The 20,357-nt window shown below is 40.0% G+C and overlaps 1 protein-coding gene across 5 annotated transcripts in view; it reads left to right on the forward strand.

Moving 5' to 3' along the window:
- The window catches only part of FBXO34 (F-box protein 34), a 79,464-nt gene that overhangs the window by 28,991 nt on the left and 30,116 nt on the right, over positions 1–20,357 (forward strand). For 3 of the 5 annotated variants that reach the window (XM_027971881.2, XM_042252555.2, XM_042252554.2), the window contains exon 2: positions 16,154–16,238. The exons of 1 other annotated variant lie outside the window; for it this stretch is intronic. The gene's annotated coding sequence lies outside the window, so the exon portion shown is untranslated. Of the gene's footprint in view, positions 1–12,083; positions 12,198–16,153; positions 16,239–20,357 lie in introns of all 5 variants that reach the window. One more of the 5 variants, XM_042252553.1, reaches the window with a different exon arrangement.

Raw genomic sequence — 20,357 nt, forward strand, 5'->3', positions numbered from 1 at the left:
TCTGTAATACTAGATGTGGAGTTAAGGTAGCATCTGAAATGAGGGCTTTGGCATATATTAAATTCAACTGCTATGACTTCCTGTCAAGGCGCGTTGTGTGCTTTGTCATTATAAAACTGTGTACTTAGTTAATCTTTTGAGAAGGGTGAATTGAAACTTTGATAATGAGTGCTTTTACATCTTAGACTATAAAATCTGTTTTTAGGGTTTTTTATTTTTAGTGGATTGATATTATAAAATTTTAATATGAAAAGTATCATGAAATGTAGATATATTGCTATACTTTGGACAGAATCCTGGAGGAATATTCTTAGGATTAAGCTAAATCATGGAGGGAAATACCATCTCATCTAATCTTTTCTTTTTTGATGGGTTTAAGAAGCCCTCAGTTATAGGTGTGTTTGTAAACAGTGTGTATATGTTTGCATGCATTAAACAAATTTAGGATCTTATATCAAAAATCAATATGTTACCTTCTAGGGAAGGGAAAGAATAGTATTTGAATTTATTGCTTAGTTACAATGATATGTCTGCTGATAAAAGGATGAAATTGTTTAATATGAGTTAGTATATGTCTCAATTCTAATGAGGTTGGCTTTGCTGCTGCTGCTAAGTCGCTTCAGTCGTGTCCAACTCTGTGCGACCCCATAGACGGCAGCCCACCAGGCTCCCCCATCCTTGGGATTCTCCAGGCAAGAACACTGGAATGGGTTGCCATTTCCTTCTCCAGTGCATGAAAGTGAAAAGTGAAAGTGAAGTCACTCAGTCATGTCTTACTCTTAGTGACCCCATGGACTACAGCTTACCAGGCTCCTCCGTCCATGGGATTTTCCAGGCAAGAGTGTTGGAGTGGGGTGCCATTGCCTTTTCCACAGATCATCTCAAATTCTTGGAACACCAACCCTGAATTTCCTTAATACCATCACTGTCATTCTCATTCATGAAAAAAATCTAGAATATTTAAGTTTGGATACTAATTAGATATAATTTTAAGTCATTTTTGAGCAGAGTGGAATCTTTCAAAGATTTCTATATATCAGTCTCCTTTTCCTCTCCCACCACTTTATTTTATTGTAAACTTGAATAATTCTATGTTTTCATATCATCTTTCTTTGATCCAAAGCAGTCATTTAATTGCAGAACAAAAGTACAGAACAAAATACCCCAAACTGAAGCTTCCACAGATGTTAAGGGATTAGCAGAGTTCCTGTACTTCAAAGTAGTAAGGATGAGATGGGGGTTTGATTGAAATGAAATATTTATTAGTTTTCTATGTTCTGTTCAATTAGGCTGTTTTTTCTTTTGACCTTTAATAGGTTTCAAATACTGGGTCAGCCAAAACGTTCATTTGGCTTTTTCTATAAGATGTTACAGAAGAACCCAAATGAACTTATTGGCTAACCCAGTACACAAAACGGATTGAAATTTTTATTTCCTTATTTTGCTTTAAAAATAATTTATTTATAATAAGTTATTTAGAAAAGATTTGCAGCATTATACTTGCTTTAGGCAGTTTTTGGGTATGCCCACAGATGTGAAATGTATCTTTGTTTTGCCTTTTGCAGTACTTTGGGTAAGTGCTAAACTTTTGCATCATTCTCATCAAGTTTACCAGATAAATTTAAAAGTATGGCCTCAGTCTTAATATACCAGAATATTTGGAAAACTCAACAGTGGCCACAGGACTGAAAAAGGTCAGTTTTTATTCCAATCCCAAAGAAAGGTAATGCCAAAGAATGTTCAAACTACTGAACAGTTGTGGTCATTTCACACGCAAGCAAAGTAATGCTCAAAATCCTTCAAGCTAAGCTTAATAGTATGTGAACTGAGAAATTCCAGATATACCAGCTGGATTTAGGAAAGGCAGAGGAACCAGAGATCAAATTGCCAATCCTTGTTGACTCATAGAAAAGGCAAGGAGATTCCAGAAAAACATCTACTTGTGCTTCATTGACTATGCTGAAGCCTTTGTGTGGATCACAACGAACTGTGGAAAATTCTTAGAGATGGGAATACCAGACCACCTTACCTGTCTTCTGAGAAACCTGTATGTAGGACAAGAAGCAACAGTTAGAACCAGACATGGAACAACTGGACCAGTCCAGGACTAGAAAAGGAGTACGTCAAGGCTGTATATTATCACCCTCCTTTTTTAACTTATATGCAGAGTGCATCATGTGAAATGCCAGGCTGGATGTCTCACAAGCTGGAATCAAGATTGCAGGGAGAAATATCAACAGCCTCAGATATGCAGATGACATCACCCTTATGGCAGAAAGTGAAGCACTAAAGAGCCTGTTGATGAAAGGGAAAGAGGAGAGTGAAAAAGTTGACTTAAAACTCAACATTCAAAAAACTAAGATCATGGCAACCAGTCCCATCACTTCATGGCAAATAGATGGGGAAACAGTGGAAAGAGTTAGAAACTTTATTTTCTTGGGTTCCAAAATCACTGCAGATGGTGACTGCAACTATGAAATTAAAAGATGCTTGCTCCTTGGAAGAAAACCTAAACAGCATATTGAAAAGCAGAGACATTACTTTGCCGACAAAGGTCCGTTTAGTCAAAGCTATGGTTTTTCCAGCAGTCATGCATGGATGTTGAGAGTTGGACTATAAAGAAAGCTGAGCGCCAAAGAATGATGCTTTTGAACTGTGGTGTTGGAGAAGACTCTTGAGAGTCCCTTGGACTGCAAGGAGATCCAACCAGTCCATCCTAAAGGACATCAGTTCTGAATATTCATTGGAAAGACTTATGCTGAAACTGAAACTCCAATACTTTGGCCACCTGATGGGAAGAACTGACTCTTTGGAAAAGACTCTGATGGTGGGAAAGATTAAAGACAGGAGGAGAAGGGGATGACAGAGGATGAGATGGTTGGATGGCATCACCAACTAGATGAACATGAGTTTGAGCAAACTCCAGGAGTTGGTGATGGACAGGGAAGCCTGGTGTGCTGCAGTCTGTGGGGTCACAAAGAGTCATACGCGACTGAGTGACTGAACTGAACTGAACTGAACTGAATGGCAGAAAGTGAAGAGAAACTAAAGAGCCTCTTGATGAGGGTGAAAGAGGAGAGTGAAAAAGTTGGCTTAAAGCTCAACATTCAGAAAACTAAGATTGTGGCATCTGGTCCCATCACTTCATGGCAAATATATGGGGAAACAGTGGAAACAGTGACGGATTTTATTTTGGGGGGCTCCAAAATCACTGCAGATGGTGACTGCAGCCATGAAATTAAGACATTTGCTCCCTGGGAAAAAGTTATGACCAACCTAGACAACATATTAAAAAGCAGAGATATAACTTTACCAACAAATGTCTGTCTAGTCCAAGCTATGGTTTTTGCAGTAGTCATGTGTGGATGTGAGAGTTGGACCAGAAAGAAGGCTGAGCACCGAAGAATTGATGCTTTTGAACTGTGGTGTTGGAGAAAACTCTTGAGAGTCCCTTGGACTGTAGGGAGATCCATCCAGTCCATCCTAAAGGAAATCAGGCCTGAATATTCATTAGAAGGACTGATGCTGAAGCTGAAGCTCCAGTACTTTCGGCACCTGATGCAAAGAGCTAACTCAATGGAAGAATCCCTGATCCTGGGAAAGATCGAGGGCAGGAAGAGAAGGGGGCGACAGAGGATGAGATGGTTGGATTTCATCACCAATTCAATGCACATCAGTTTGAGCAAAGTCTGGGAGGTAGTGAAGGACAGGGAAGGCTGGCGTGCTGCAGTCCACTGGGTTTCAAAGAATTGGACATGACTTAGCAACTCAGCAACAGCAGCCTTAATGGTTTTGCCCAAAGTCACTGTAAATAGCCTATAATTTATGTGGTCAACCTATTTTTTATTTTAATTTTTATTCATTTTCTTTTTTGACCATGCAGTATGGCATGTGGAATCTTAGTTTCCTGACCTGAACCACTGGAAGTCTCCAACATATTTTTAATTTATTTATTTTTGGCTGTGCTGGATCTTCTTTCCTGCATGAAATTTCCTCTGGTTGCAGCATGCAGGGGCTGCTGGCTAGTTGCGGTGTGCAGTCATTGGGGCGACTTCTCTTGCTGTGGAGCACAGGCTCTAGGGCACAGGGCTTCAGTGGTTGAGGTTCCTGGCCTCTGGCAGGCTCAATAGTTGGCGGTGCATGGGCTCAGTTGCTTTGCAGCATGTGGGATCCTCCCCTATCAGAGGTTGAATTTGTGTCTCCAGAATTGACAGATGGACTCCCCACCACTGAGCCACCAGGGAAGCCCCTCCAGCCTATTTTTATTTTAATCATTTGTCTAGGTTTGGAGCTCTCTGTAAACCTGGTTTTCAAAATGGATATTTTAAAAAGATTTATTAAAATTTTAAATTTTATCTACCTTGTAATTTTTGGCAGAAATTTTCATAAATGGTTCCTTTTCTTAGAGCAAAATAGGGCAGTAGATACTATACCTTCTGAGAAGCTGCCCAGGAAGAGTTTAAACTCTTGTGGGGTTCTTTTTAAAACAGTGTATCTGAGAAGACACTCCTCTTTCAGTTTGGTTTGAGCAATAGATTTCTCTTGTACTAGCTGTTGACCTAACATATAAGTTCTAATTAATGCATTAAAATTATATCCAAAAACATCTTTCATAAATACGAGTCTTAAATGCAAGCTATTAAAATTGTTGTTTTCACTGAGTCAATTTGGTAGTGAAATTTCTCCTAAGACTTGAGTTTTGTCCCTCATTTTTGTTTTACTACTAATAGTACTATGTCTGTGTATAAGGTTATGTTCATGTAATTATAGTCCTGTCATTGTTTAAGCTCTTTCTTTGTCACTTTTCTGATTTTTGCCTTAAAGGCAGTTAACAGAGCACTAACGTAATTAATTTAGCCTGAATACAATTGATTAAAGTATTGACATGCCACAGTGATGAATAAAGTGCATTTTAAACCTATGTAGTCTAGTAAAGAATAACTAGTTGTTTTATCAAATAAACTTGACATTCTTGCTGAAATGCTTACTTAAATATGTGTTCATGTATATAATGCATAGTCCTCCTCTTCCTACTTGTTTAAAAAGCAGTTTGTTTATTCTCAGAAAGTAAGCTGTACAATTATGTGACTACCAAACTTCCAGAAACAATTGATTAGGGATTTCCCTGGTGGTCCAGTGGTTAAGAACCTGGCTACCAATGTACGGGACTAGGGTTCGATCCCTGGTCAGGGAACTAAGTTCCCACATGCCATGGGATAACTAAGTCCATGTGCAGAAACTGCTGAGCCTGTGTGCCACAATTGCTTAATGTTTTAAACTTCATTAGAATTAGGAAAACAGAGCCAGGAAACCCAGTGGGAGAATAATTTGTTTCCTGAGGAATAGAGCAGTAGAATAACTGCAACAAGCAAAGCGTTAGGTTTTACTGTTACTTGTTGTCTTCGTTCAGTTTTCACTTTCGTTGCTGCTAAGTCACTTCAGTTGTGTCTGACTCTGTGCGACCCCAAGGACTGCAGCCCACCAGGCTCCTCCATCCATGGGATTTTCTAGACAAGAGTACTGGAATGGGGTGCCATTGCCTTCTCTTCACTTTCATTAAATGTTTATATAACACCTGATTTTCTTTAGAGTTATTCAGTTCAGTCGCTCAGTCGTGTCCAACTCTTTGCAACCCCATGAATCAGAGCATGCCAGGCCTCCCTGTCCATCACCAACTCCTGGAGTTCACTCAGACTCACGTCCATCGAGTCGGTGATGCCATCCAGCCATCTCATCCTCTGTCGTCCCCTTCTCCTCCTGCCCCCAGTCCCTCCCAGCATCAGAGTCTTTTCCAGTGAGTCATCTCTTCACATGAGGTGGCCAAAGTATTGGAGTTTAAGCTTTAGCATCATTCCTTCCAAAAGAAATCCCAGGGCTGATCTCCTTTACGATGCACTGGTTGGATCTCCTTGTGGTCCAGGGACTCTCAAGAAAGTCTTCTTCAACATCACAGTCCAAAAGCATCAATTCTTTGGCACTCAGCTTTCTTCACAGTCCAACTCTTGCATCCATACATGACCACTGGAAACACCATAGCCTTGACTAGACGGACCTTTGTTGGTAAAGTCATGTCTCTGCTTTTGAATATGCTATCTAGGTTGGTCGTAACTTTCCTTCCAAGGAGTAAGTGTCTTTTAATTTCATGGCTGCAGTCACCATTTGCAGTGATTTTGAGTTATTAGTGTCTATATTTAAAGGTTTCCACATATATATATGTTTATGAAGTTTTTAAGTTTATATATTATACAAGGAAATAATAAGCATCTTTGTGCTTAAAAACAGGCTGTGTTTAGGTCTTAGTAAATGAAATCTTTCTTGACAAGTGCTTTTCAAATAGTAAAAATTGTTGTGTGTGTAAAGAAAGAAGGGAATTTAGCATCGGCATTAGGATCATTTTTTCCCATATCCTATTAAGCTAATTCCAAGATTGTTTAATGTGGTATCCACCCATTTCATTTGGCTGCAACCTTTGCTTTTATGAAAGTAAGACTGATTGTTCTGAATTGCTCTGTATATGTGCTTTGGCACAGCATGAAGGTACCCTTAATAGCATTGCCATTGTCTTTAAAACAGCTTGCAGTTATGAGTACAAATAAGAGGGTGTGACAGGAGGGCATGACAGATAATGATTCTTTTTTCCGCCCTTAGTTTAACAAATCTGCTTTAGACTATGATCCTTTTGTGTTCCCAGGGCTACCTGCTGTATTTTCTGTATATTGTTCCTAGTCAACTAAAATGTCTGCATGTAACTTTGACGTGTTTACAGTCGGCCGCTGAATTCTTTTTGTGGAGGCAGGCAAGACAGAATATGTGGGGAGCACTTGAGTAGCCTTGCCTTTATTGGCATTTTTACCCCCACTTGCATACTTAAATATGTGCTTAAATTATTTTGTGTTACCATTGTCTTCCAAATGTTTGTTTGCTTTTGTCTGGTTTAGAAGTTTGGGGATGGCCTTTAGTTTTAATTCCCTTCCTTTTTCAATGCATAGTCATACTGTCTTTAATATGTAATTAATTATTTTGGCAAGGAGTTTCCATGGGAAAAAAATTGCTGGCTATTTGATCGGCTTTGTTTTAGATTATTGAGATGCTGCACTGAAGTAAGGATATTATTTGTACTATACTTTATCCTATTTTAAGTAATCTTATCAAGTAATATGGAAGAGAAAGTGAATATCCATAATGCAGAAACCAGAAAAGTTTCCTTACTGTGTTATGAGGTTATCTTTGAATCTTATATGCTTCATGGACTGACATTTAATTATGGTAGTCTTATATGTGTGGTTGTTAGCATTTATTCTTACTACTGATTGAGAATTGGAGGATCAGATAAGCATTTCACATAGAATTACAGGCACATAGCTTGTAATAGTCTTACTCCAAAGCCAGTACTTTTGGTTCTAAACATATTTTATGCTTGAAGTGTCTTAAGTTTTAGGTTCAGTTTGTCCTTCGGGAGATCCATTTGATAGCATATTTAATGTAGTAAATAAATTAGAATTTGAGGATATTTAAGGTATACTAAGGAATAAGAGATCTCTAGTCTTTCCCATTCTGTTGTTTTCCTCTATTTCTTTGCATTGATCACTGAGGAAGGCTTTCTTATCTCTTCTTACTATTCTTTGGAACTCTGCATTCAGATGCTTATATCTTTCCTTTTCTCCTTTGCTTTTTGCTTCTCTTCTTTTCACAGCTATTTGTAAGGTCTCCCCAGACAGCCATTTTGCTTTTTTGCATTTCTTTTCCATGGGGATGGTCTTGATCCCGGTCTCCTGTACAGTGTCACAGAATGGGAAAGACTAGAGATCTCTTCAAGAAAATTAGAGATACCAAGGAAACATTTCATGCAAAGATGGGCTCGATAAAGGACAGAAATGGTCTGGACCTAACAGAAGCAGAAGATATTAAGAAGAGGTGGCAAGAATACGCAGAACTGTACAAAAAAGATCTTCACGACCCAGATAGTCACGATGGTGTGATCACTAACCTAGAGCCAGACATCCTGGAATGTGAAGTCAAGTGGGCCTTAGAAAGCATCACTATGAACAAAGCTAGTGGAGGTGATGGAATTCCAGTTGAGCTGTTTCAAATCCTAAAAGATGATGCTGTGAAAGTGCTGCACTCAATATGCCAGCAAATTTGGAAAACTCAGCAGTGACCAGAGGACTGGAAAAGGTCAGTTTTCATTCCAATCACAAAGAAAGGCAATGCCAACGAATGCTCAAACTACCACACAATTGCACTCATCTCACACGCTAGTAAAGGAATGCTCAAAATTCTCCAAGCCAGGCTTCAGCAGTACATGGACCCATGAACTTTCAGATGTTCAAGCTGGTTTTAGAAAAGGCAGAGGAACCAGAGATCAAATTGCCAACATCTGCTGGATCATGGAAAAAGTAAGAGAGTTCCAGAAAAACATCTATTTCTGCTTTATTGACTATGCCAAAGCCTTTGACTGTGTGGATCACAATAAACTGTGGAAAATTCTGAAAGAGATGGGAATACCAGACCACCTGACCTGCCTCTTGAGAAATTTGTATGCAGGTCAGGAAGCAACAGTGAGAACTGGATATGGAACAACAGACTGGTTCCAAATAGGAAAAGGAGTACATCAAGGCTGTATATTGTACCCTGCTTATTTAACTTCTATGCAGAGTACATCATGAGAAACACTGGGCTGCAAGAATCACAAGCTGGAATCAAGATTGCCGGGAGAAATATCAATAACCTCAGTTATGCAGATGACACCACCCTTATGGCAGAAAGTGAAGAGGAACTAAAAAGCCTTTTGATGAAAGTGAAAGAGGAGAGTGAAAAAGTTGGCTTAAAGCTCAACATTCAGAAAACGAAGATCATGGCATCTGGTCCCATCACTTCATGGGAAATAGATGGGGAAACAGTGGAAACAGTGTCAGACTTTACTTTTTTGGGCTCCAAAATCACTGCAGATGGTGACTGCAGCCATGAAATTAAAAGATGCTTACTCCTTGGAAGAAAAATTATGACCAACCTAGATAGCATATTGAAAAGCAGAGACATTACTTTGCCAACAAAGGTCCATCTGGTCAAGGCTATAGTTTTTCCTGTGGTCATGTATGGATGTGAGAGTTGGACTGTGAAGAAAGCTGAGCGGTGAAGAATTGATGGTTTTGAACTGTGGTGTTGGAGAAGACTCTCGGGAGTCCCTTGGACTGCAAGGAGATCCAGCCAGTCCATTCTGAAGGAGATCAGCCCTGGGATTTCTTTGGAAGGAATGATGCTAAAGCTGAAACTCCAATACTTTGGCCACCTCATGTGAAGAGTTGACTCATTGGAAAAGACTCTGATGCTGGGAGGGATTGGGGGCAGGAAGAGAAGGGAGCGACAGAGAATGAGATGGCTGGATGGCATCACCAACTCGATGGAAGTGAGTCTGAGTGAACTCCAGGAGTTGGTGATGGACAGGGAGGCCTGGCGTGCTGTGATTCATGGGGTCGCAAAGAGTCGGACACGACTGAGTGACTGAACTGAAGGAATAAGAATAATTTGCCTTTGATTTCTCGTGGAATTAATTGATAGTTAGCCTTACCTTTAAAGGTAACTGCTGTAGTATTTTAACATGGATTATTAAATTTGGTTTCACATTTAAGTTCCTCCGAAGTTGGATTATTATTTTAGTTTTACAGATGATGTAACTGAGGTGCAAGTTTGAAGCAAGTTCTAAGTAGGCCTAGATGTGAGATTCAGGTTTTCAGAAGAAAACAGTGGTTTACTTTTAAATAGAACTGAGTGGTTTGGAATAAATGTACTTCAGGCAATCAGTGTCATCAGTTCCTCCTTAATTCCCTTACCTTTAAAATGAAGTGGTTGGACCAAGTGATCTCTAAATACCTCTTTAAATGCTCCAGATGAGTATACTTCATAAGCCTCAAGGATCCGTGAGCTTGAATGAGAAAAATGTTAGTTACTTGTTTTCACTAATCTCTGACTGAAATGTACCTACAAACCACAGCAAGTTAGCAATCCCTGTGACTGTCATCAATTGACATCATATTTTTATATCACATTGTAGTTGTTATAGATACCTTGAAAATATCATTTATGTTGGTCATAATTTGGAAATTATGGTAGTTAATAGACTTTTTAGCGCTTTTTATATATTAAAAGAGAAATGTATTGAATATTATATGAATTTTAAGTATTTTGATAACCATATAATAGGTTTCTCAGTATATGTATTTTTGCTTTAAAAAAAATTCCAGTTTATAGTCTTTGCATACTGCCGAAGGAGTTTATAGCGCAAAAACTTTCATACCCCTGAGTTACATGTTCTCTGCCTTCACTGCAAAATGGCCCATGTTGATTTTGGTTGATGTGAAAGAGCTTTTGGACATTGCTTTTTTAGGGGGTTGTGTATGGATGGGGGAATGATCTCTGCATTGCTCTTTCATGTTTCCAGAATGATGAACTATGCTTATGTAACTTTCCACAAATACTAAGTAAGCTAGATAGAAGCAAAATAATGATGACGGAAGTAAATTCATGATCATCTCTAGTTTGTATATCTTTTTTGCAAGAACTAGGTTTCTAAGTAGTTGTTCCATTTGAAGGATATAGGAAAAGACCTCTTACTTTAGGTTATCTGCTGTTGGTTTTCCAAGCCAGGAGCACTGGCTTGCCAAGAACAGAAGTTACCCACACAACACATGTACTGCACAAAATATTTCTGAAACAGGAGATCAGTTGGAAGGCAGTATTACCTTAAAAACATAAGGGCATTTGCTGCTGAGTTTTTGTGTTGAGTGTGGGTTGTGATTTTTTTTTCCCTTTTTTCTTTTGTGCTTGCTTGACTCTCGGTAATTTACATATTAATTGGTTATGAGGAAGGTAATGGTAAATCCTTCATATTAGTCAGAATTAGGATTACACAAAACTCAATAGCTTAAAAGGAACACAAAGACTGCTTGAGTTCTGTCCTGTGGTGAGTCTGTTATTCCATTTGTAATACATTTATCTTTAGATTGGTTTTGATATTCTTATCAGTCAGTATTAGGAGTGACTGTTTTTAATAGTGATAATGAGGCAGCTATTCCCAGGAGAAGATTTAGTCACTGGCGGAATTGTCAGAACCCTGAAATATTTTGGGAAAACCTAGGGTGGATAAAGCAAGCTGTTTCAAAAACAAAACATGACAGAAAAAGCTGCTTTGGAGAGGAAGGTTAGATGGGGATGGATGAAGGTGGTAAGAAACCAAATGAACTTTACTAAGGCTGTAAGCTTCCTAGAAGCTGGAAGAGATTAGTAGTATTTACCTAAAGTACTCTAGTGTGAACCTGAAGTTTTGAGTGTTCTAAGATTAAGTTGGTTAACAGCCACTCATCTGAAAGTATGTTCTTTGTGTGTACTGGCAAAGTTTAATTTGACTTTGACAAAGAGATTCTTCTGGCAGCAGCTTGTTTTTGTTGACAGTTTGAGAAAATTTTGTTTTTGTTTTTTAATGTCAAAGACATATTTTCCTGGCTTTAGAGGTATGTGTGTGAGGAGTGTTCATAATCCTCCAGGCTGCATTATCATGCTGCTGCTAAGCCCCTTCAGTCGTGTCCGACTCTGTGACCCCATAGACGGCAGCCCACCAGGCTCCCCCGTCCCTGGGATTCTCCAGGCAAGAACACTGGAGTGGGTTGCCATTTCCTTCTCCAGTGCATGAAATGCTAGGGTTTACTAATTAATAGTGAGGACAAAATAGTCTTTGCCATGATTAGGCAAAACAGAGATGAGAAATGTAAATTAACTGTGACTTCAGGTATGTCTGTCCACCTCAATTTAAGTGCAAAAGGAGTCTTTTTAGATTAGGATTTCTTCACAGCCGCCTGCCTACCAATATTTTGTTGTTGTTCGTTCACTCAGTTGTGTCCGACTCTCTGCGACCCCATGAACTACAGAACACCAGGCTTCCCTGTCCTTCACCACCTCCTGGAGCTTGCTCAAATTCATGTGCATTGAGTCAGTGATGCCAGCCAACCATCTCGTCCTCTGTCGTTCCCTTCTCCTGCTAACAAAACATAACAAACTGTAAAACCTTGTTTCGTTTTCCTTAAATCCAGAAGTGATACTATACCAAATCCAAACAAGTCAAATCACTCTTAAAGGAATACGTGAAAACGTGTAGCTGCTTTGACTGGACTACATCTGTCTACAGACTCGCTCAGTTCTCTGTGGTAAGCAGATTCCTCCTTAAATACCCTGTGCTGACCATGACTGCCCCCATCTGGAGGTGCACAGGAGGATGTGACCGCATTCACTTACCTGAACTGTGTTTTGTAAACTGACTGTATAATAACTTTATCAGCTAGTTAAGGTCAACCTGACAGCTATATAAAGAAAGATTAAAAATAAAGACTAAATGCTATCAGTTGTATTTAAATAATATGTTGTATATTGTAATTTATATGTACTGAAATCTTTTAGTGTCTAGGGTAATAAAGATATGAAAAAATTGAATTTGTTGCCCCTTAAAGGCACATTGTGTTTTTTATTTGAATTTCTTACAGGGTTAAGTGGAAAGTCTTTTTGTAGTGTTTTGACAGAATTTTAGGCTTGCAGAAGGAAACCCTTTGTGAGATAGGGAGTCATTTGGTATAAATTGCTGTGGTAACTCCGTGAAGGACAACGGCCACCTTTTCCTGAGTTGGGCCAGGTTGAGTATCATATGATACAGGAATATCCCTAAATAATAATTGGAGTTGCAGATGACTTAGAATATCAGACAGTAGTAAAATGATTGTTAACTTTTTATTATCTGAGTAATCAATTGTAGAAAAATGGGAAATACAGCAAGTGAAAGGAGAACAGTTTCTTATTGGGAAAACTTGTAATCTGAAAAAAAAAAGAATCATGAACTAAATCAAGCTAAACTTGGTGCTAGTTTTTCTCATGTTTTTGTTTTGTATTTTTTCTATCAGTGTGTTAAATGCATAGTTTAATGATTCAATAGCTCTGTAAGACTTGTTTTGAAAAGCAGCAGTTCTCCCACTTGGTCCCCTACTTCTCCTTCCCTAGAGGCAAACGCTTTAATTTCTTATAGCTGATTCTTACCTCTGTGTTCTTGGAGGGGAGTAAAAATTCTTTTTCCTACTATCCTCCTAGGTTCTGTAGCTAGGATCCTGTAAATGGACTGACAAGAGACATAACAAACAAAGGAAAAGCATACAAATTTATTTATTGATAATATAGATTTTGTGTGACGAGTCTTCATAAGGAAATGAAAACTTGAAGAAGTGGTTAGGCCTGAGCATTTTTTTTCAAAATGTGTATATGTAGTTATTTGTGGACTTCCCTGGTAGTTCAGATAATAAAGAACCTGTCTGCAATGCGGGAGACCCAGGTTTGAGCCCTAGGTCAGGCAGATTCCCTGGAGAAGGAAATGATAACTCACTTCAGTATTCTTGTCTGGAGAATTCCTTGGATATAGGAGCCTGGCGGGCTACAGTCTGTGGGGTTGCAAAGAATAGGACTGAGCGGCGAACACACACATGTACGTATGTATTTAGTTATGGCTGCCCCGGGTCTCCGTTGCTATGCATGGACTCTCTCTTGGTGCAGTGAGTGGGGCTTCTCTCTAGTTGTGGTGCGTCGTCTTCTCATTGCAGTGGCTTCTCTCGTGAAGTCATGCGAGTGCTAGAGCGCAGGCTCAGGACTTGTGGCACAGGAGCCTTGTTGCCCCTTGGCATGTGGGATCTTCCCAGAACAGGGATCAACCCTTGTCCCCCACATTGGCAGGTGTGTTCTTAACCACTGGACTGCCAGGGAAATCAGGCCTGAGCATTTTGATACTGAGTTTGAAAGAGTAGAAAGTCATGGAAGAATGTGATAGGACAAAATAATATGAGCTAAGGTTAATAAACGGGAAGCTTAACAAGGCCAGTTACTTTGAATTTCTCTTTGTCTATTCATCTTCAGAAATAAGGATCCTCCCTTCCTCCAGGTATAGGGAAGGCTGTTCTCACATGAGGGTCTTAGGACCTGCTTCAGAGTTCAGATAGTCCTTCCTGCACCTGTCATTTCTAAGATTTCTTCAGCTTAAAATAGTCACTATGCCAAGGCGCTGTATTTTGGGGTAGCAAGTTCTGAACCTTGTCATTCTTAATAGCATTCTAGTATTCTGATTTCTTGATTTCTCAGCTTCAGGTATTATCTTTATTTCCCATCTGGCAGATGAAGATTTAGTTCTTTTTCCACATCTCCAGGTACCTTTTTTCTTTTCCCATCTTGGCATAGGTGTTCATAACTGCTTAGATCAGTGTTCAGTGTTTACACAGTTAAGAGTGAATGTGCTATTCACAGTTAAGCCATTTAACAAGCTTTGAACACTTTTACTTTTCTATACCATTTTGGTTTTCTGTGAAATTTCTGTTTTTCTTTGTTGTTGCTTACTTTTATATTAATGCCTTGTATAGTTCGGATTGCAACTTGCCCAAATTTCCTTTCAGGAAATCCCAACACTTAAGGTGTTCTATTAGCTTCTCATATTCCTGAAGATATGGTCCCATATTGACTGGTTTCCCATTGTTTTTATGTGTACCTTTTATCCTGGGTCTTCCCTTCACCAGCATCTTGCTGCTGCTGCCTCTAAGTCGCTTCAGTCGTGTCCAACTCTGTGGGACCCCATAGATGGCAGCCCACCAGGCTCCCCCATCCTTGGGATTCTCCAGGCAAGAACACTGGAGTGGGTTGCCATTTCCTTCTTCAATGCATGGAAGTGAACAGTGAAACTGAAGTTGCTCAGTCGTGTCTGACTCTTCGCCATCCCATGGACTGCAGCCTCCCAGGCTCCTCCGTCCATGGGATTTTCCAGGCAAGAGTACTGGAGTGGGGTGCCATCGCCTTCTCCGTCACCAGCATCTTAGGCTTACTCTTTTCCTCTTTGTGTTGAGTTCTAGTTCTTTAGATCTCATATCTTCTTGTGTCTTACTTTGTCAGAACGTATTCTCCAATAGCTGCCTAAGAAAGGGAGGGTTTGATTTTTAATCAGCTTGGAGACTTTGAATGACTGAACCCATCTTACTCTGTCCTTACTTTTAATTGATTGTTTGGCTGAGTATAGAATTCTGGCTTGCAAATTTTCAAGGCATGACTTGTTTTATAGTTTCCTCCAAGTTTACTGCATTGTTCTTAAAGCCAAAGTCATTAAGTTCCTGATTATTTATGTGATCAGTTCTTTTGTTTCTCAGTGTTTAAAATTGCACAATAATATACCTTAGTGTGAGTTTGGTTCCATCCATTGTGCTGAGCATTTGATGAATCCTTTCAATCATGACACTGTTTTGTTGATATGTGTTAGTTGCTCAGTTGTGTCTGACTCTTTGTGACTCCCATGGACTGAAGCCTGCCAGGTGCCTCTGTCCATGAAATTCTCCAGGCAAGAATACTGGAGTGGGTTGCTATTCCCTTCTCCAGGAGATCTTCCTGACCCAGGGATTGAACCCAGGTGTCCTGCATCAGGCACATTCTTGATGACTTCCCCCTTTTTCCTTTGTATCTCTTTTTGAACTCTTATTATTCAGACATTGGACCTCCTGGACTCATCTTCCAGAATTCTTATGCTGTTCTATTGAGTTTTTCATTTCAGCTCTTACAGTTTAAATTAGCAAGAAAGTATGCTTGTGATCACTTTCTGATTCTCTCCTTTTTGTCCTTTTTTTAACATACTGTTCTTACTTCATGTTTATGTTATTTTGTGCTATATTTCTGAAAATATTAGTGGTGTCTTTCTCTCCAGAATTTTCTTCTGCCTGTATAGTCTGTCAGGACTAGCTACATAATTTGCAGGGCTGAGTACAGAGTGAAAATGTGGGGCCCCTTGTTTAACATTATTAAAGAATTCTAAGCCAGCAACAGCAGAGCATCAGCGTGGAGCTAACGTGGAGCTCTGCAGAGTGCTGTATGACTGCCCAGGTCTCTCAGCTTGCTTTTTCTATTTCCATTTCTATTTTTTATACTAGAATGTCTAATGACTCTTTGCTGTTTCCTGATATTTAAGTCGGATCCTAAGAAGCTGACTAGAAGCTCTGAACGTGCAAGTAGGATTTATCAATTGTGAGCTTTGAAGTAGGATGATCTGGCTGGTCAAATATAGTTTGAGAACTTGTCAATATTTTTATATTTTTCCTTGTAGATTAATCGCTGGACAAATTCCCCAGAGACGTCTCTTCTAATCACTGCCTGGAGGTGACGGCCTGGCTGTCAGTCTTTTGAGAAAGGTATTGACAAAGGGTCTGGGGTTAGTGGGCAGTACTAGCACGTCAGAGACGGTTGTTTTCAGGAACTTTGTGAGTGAGTTGCTACATACAACAATTATTAAAGATTATACAGACTTATTAAATGTTCTATTAAAATTAATAAATACTAAAAGCTCACCACTCTCTGTTTATTGTATTACATTTTTAATTGTGGATGCTCTTAAGAGTATGTACATCTATCTGTAGAGTGGGAATACCATGTTGTCACAGGCATCTCTTCTGAATTCTGCATTCAGTGACATTGGTTGCTTGAAGCAGCTATGGTAAGCAGCAAATATTACAAATAACTACCCTTGTTCCCCTCCTTCCTCTGCTTGCCAGACCCCAGCCAGTTGTTAGACATTTGTTTATCAACACACTGGGGACTGGAATCTAGTACATACGTTAGCTTAAACTGTCTTCACCTTACCTAATGATCTCCAGTCCATGTAAAGCTCTGTTTATTTATAAACCTTCTTAGATTACCTTCAGTGTTGCATGGGTGAAGGAAAGGCATTTATCTGCCTACCTGAGAGAGTGGAAGGGTACCTGAGAATTGCATTTCAGAAAGGTTTTCTGTTAATTCTTCCCATTTATCCCCACTGAGCCTTTTGGAGGCCTGTTCCTTGATGCTTACCTTAGGATTCAGTTTTCTTGGGTCTTTGGGTCCTTTACCTCTTAACCATTTGTTTTCCAGCTTTCAAAAGTTTGTGGCTATAATCTTCAGTTCTCTTCATCTCTGTGGGTTTTTATATTGAAAGAAAAGGAATCCCTTGGTGTTCTGGGAAGGATCAGTGAATAGCTATGTGTTTAGTCCATCATCCTTACCCAGAAGTCTGGCATCTAATTCTTGGTGAAAAAAAAAAAAGATTAGGTAAGTAGACTCAACAATTTAAGGGAGTTCTCAGTAGGCTTAGTCAGCCTCCTGATTTGCAGGTCATGCATAAATGCAGTGAGGAAAAGATTCTACTGATTCTAGAATATTTTTCATTTCCAAAAAGAAATAACCATCTGTAAGTAGATGTTGTTAGCTTTTCATATGGGTGTGTGGGGACATACAGAAATACAGGGCAGTTTTAGGTCATATAGTTTGGTATTACAGAGAATTGGAACCACAGTACCTAACTGTCCTGGATTCTGTAGCCATTCCAGTTGCCTATCGAGTGGCTGGCTCATCTGCTCTGTGGCAAGCATCTGTTCTCCCTCATGCAGCGAGCCTTCCAGTTTTATGACTTTGTCTCTGCTCCTAACTTCTGCTCAAATTCAGTGCCCTCCTCTCCCCATTAGATTTGATGTGTTTGGGTTGGTTAGACTCTCATTACTATTAATTTTACACCAGGCTACCTCATGGTCCACTAAGTTATCCTTTGTCTGTTTATTATGATTACCTTTTGGGTAAGGCAAGAGTTGAAAGGTGTTCGGACAGCAGTGTAGCAACTAAAGTGAAAGAAATTGTTTGTAATCTCTCAGAAGGGAGTCGTGGGCCTCTCAGACACTTCCTCTTGGATTCAAGGAATGCAGCTATTTACATATATTAAAATTTTTTGTGTGGCTCAGGGCAGTGACAGTTGTGGCTAAAAGGAACAGATATTTGACGGGATGTAAGAGGAATAAATATTTGACGCTCTGCATGTGAAATTAGATGTCTAGGCGAACCTTCTTTTTCAAAGCTGTGAAGATGGTTATAGCAATATCCAGTTGTTAAATATTTCTACTAAAAGGGCTCTGGTAAGTGCTGCTTATTGCCCCCTTTTTCAGTCTTCAGTTTTTCTCCTTCCCTCATTGTCTTTTGTGTTTTTAATTAGACGATTTCCCCGCGCTGTTTATGAGATAGAGGCCAGTCAGTATTATTTGTTGTTGTTCAGTCACCCACCAGGTCTGACTCTGAGACCCCATGAGCTGCAGCACACCAGGCTTCTCTGTTCTTCACTGTCTCCATAAATTTGTTCAGACTCATGTCCATCGAGTCAGTGATGCCATCCAAACATCTCATCCTCTGTTGCCCCCTTCTCCTCTTGGGAAAAGAGTTTTTGTTTTTTAAAATCTGTTGTAATTTCTGGTGATCTCTCTGGGAAGAAATGATGCTCTTTCTCAGGATGACTTGGGGATTAGGCCAGGTTTTTTCCATATGATTATATGCTGGGAGGGATTGGGGGCAGGAGGAGAAGGGGATGACAGAGGATGAGATGGCTGGATGGCATCACTGACTCGATGGATGTGAGTTTGAGTGAACTCTGGGAGTTGGTGATGGACAGGGAGGCCTGAAGTGCTGCAATTCATGGGGTTGCAAAGAGTCGAACACGACTGAGCAACTGAACTGAACTGATATGTTCTTTATAGAGAGTCTTGGGGCTTCTCTGATGGCTCAGCGTTAAAGACTGTGCCCATGCAGGACACTCGGGTTCGATCCCTGGATTGGAAAGATCCTTGGGAGAAGGAAATGGCAACCCGCTCCAGAATTCTTGCCTGAAAAATCCCATGGAGAGAGGAGCCTGGTAGGCTACAGTCCAAAGGGTTGCAAAGAGTTGGACACAACTGAGTATGCACCACCAAGAGTCTGAAAATATTTTTTTTCTGGGGTTTGAACTTTATTCTTATTACAAAGTCTTTCACAAGTATAACTTAAATCATCTTGAGGGACTTCCCTTGTCCAGTGGTTAAGAATCCACCTTCTAATACAGGGGATGCAGGTTCACTTCCTGGTTGGGAAACTAAGATCCCACATGTAGCGGAGCAACTAAGATCACGTGATGCAGTTAGAAAAGCCCGAGCAATGCAGTGAAGACCCAGCGTGGCCAGAATAAACCCATAAATAAAAATAAAGCTAGGGTAAAAACCATCTTGACTAACATATTTAAACAGGCATCTTATGTGAAAACAAAATACTGTGAAAGTGGAACTGCCTTGGGGTATCTAGGTCTTAACTGTCATGCTTGCCATAATCACTTCCTCAGAAACTGACGTGCATTTTGCTTGGCATTGCCCACAGCATGCATTTGAGATAGGAATTATGAAAATGGGGGACCTTGTTGGCATGGTTTGTGGAGAATTGTGGTAACATTATGGTACCTTCAAGAAAAGCTCATTCAGGCAGTTTCCTTTGTCAAGGTGATGGTGATTGCCTGTTTAACCAGCAGCCTTGGAGAAGTTTGTTTCCTCAGCCCCAGATGGTTAAGCAGTTAGCTCTCAGGTAGTGGCATAACTTGGACCTGCTGCCACACCTCTCATGTGTTTGACATACCCTAAGCTAAATGGGGAGAAGGCAGTGGCACCGCACTCCAGTACTCTTGCCTGGAAAATCCCATGGATGGAGGAGCCTGGTAGGCTGCAGTCCATGGGGTCACTAAGAGTTGGGCACGACTGAGCGACTTCACTTTCACTTTTCACTTTTATGTGTTGGGAGAAGGAAATGGCAAACCACTCCAGTGTTCTTGCCTGGAGAATCCCAGAGACAGTGGGCCCCCGTCTATGGGGTCACACAGAGTTGGACACGACTGAAGCGACTTAGCAGCAGCAGCAGCAAGCTAAATGGTGAGATTTTTCCAATGGCTCAGCGATAAAGAAGCTGCCAGTGCAGGAGGTGCTGGTTCCATCCCTGAGTTGGGAAGATCCCCTGGAGGAGGAAATGGCTATCCACTCCAATATTCTCATGTGAAAAATCCCATGGACAGAGGAGCCTGGCGGGCTACAGTGCAAAGTGTCACAGAGCGACTGAGCATGCAAGATAAATGGTAGGATTAATTGTTTGTCAGTTATCAGCAGGGTTTTTTGTTTTTGTTCGTGCTTCCCTTCATTTGGTGGACACTTTTTAAAAATGTATTTTAAGATGAGAAAGTTTAAAACATTTTTTATGTATAGTCATGGTCTTTTGTTAAAACTGGCTTGCTGTTGCAATAGCAGATGGGTGTGATAAAATGGGAATATGTCAACTGTAAAAAGAAACCAGTGCAGATTAAATCACAATTAAAAATATCTCTAATATGAGTCACTAAAATGTTTTTCCTTTGGGTTAACTCTTAATATTGTGTCCTCCTTTTTTAGTCATCTTTTGACAAAACCAAGGTCTGAAAAAAAAAAAAGATACAGAGAAAATGACCAGAG

The sequence above is a fragment of the Ovis aries genome, chromosome 7, assembly GCF_016772045.2.
Source record: "Ovis aries strain OAR_USU_Benz2616 breed Rambouillet chromosome 7, ARS-UI_Ramb_v3.0, whole genome shotgun sequence".
In the NCBI taxonomy this organism is placed as follows: domain Eukaryota; kingdom Metazoa; phylum Chordata; class Mammalia; order Artiodactyla; family Bovidae; genus Ovis; species Ovis aries.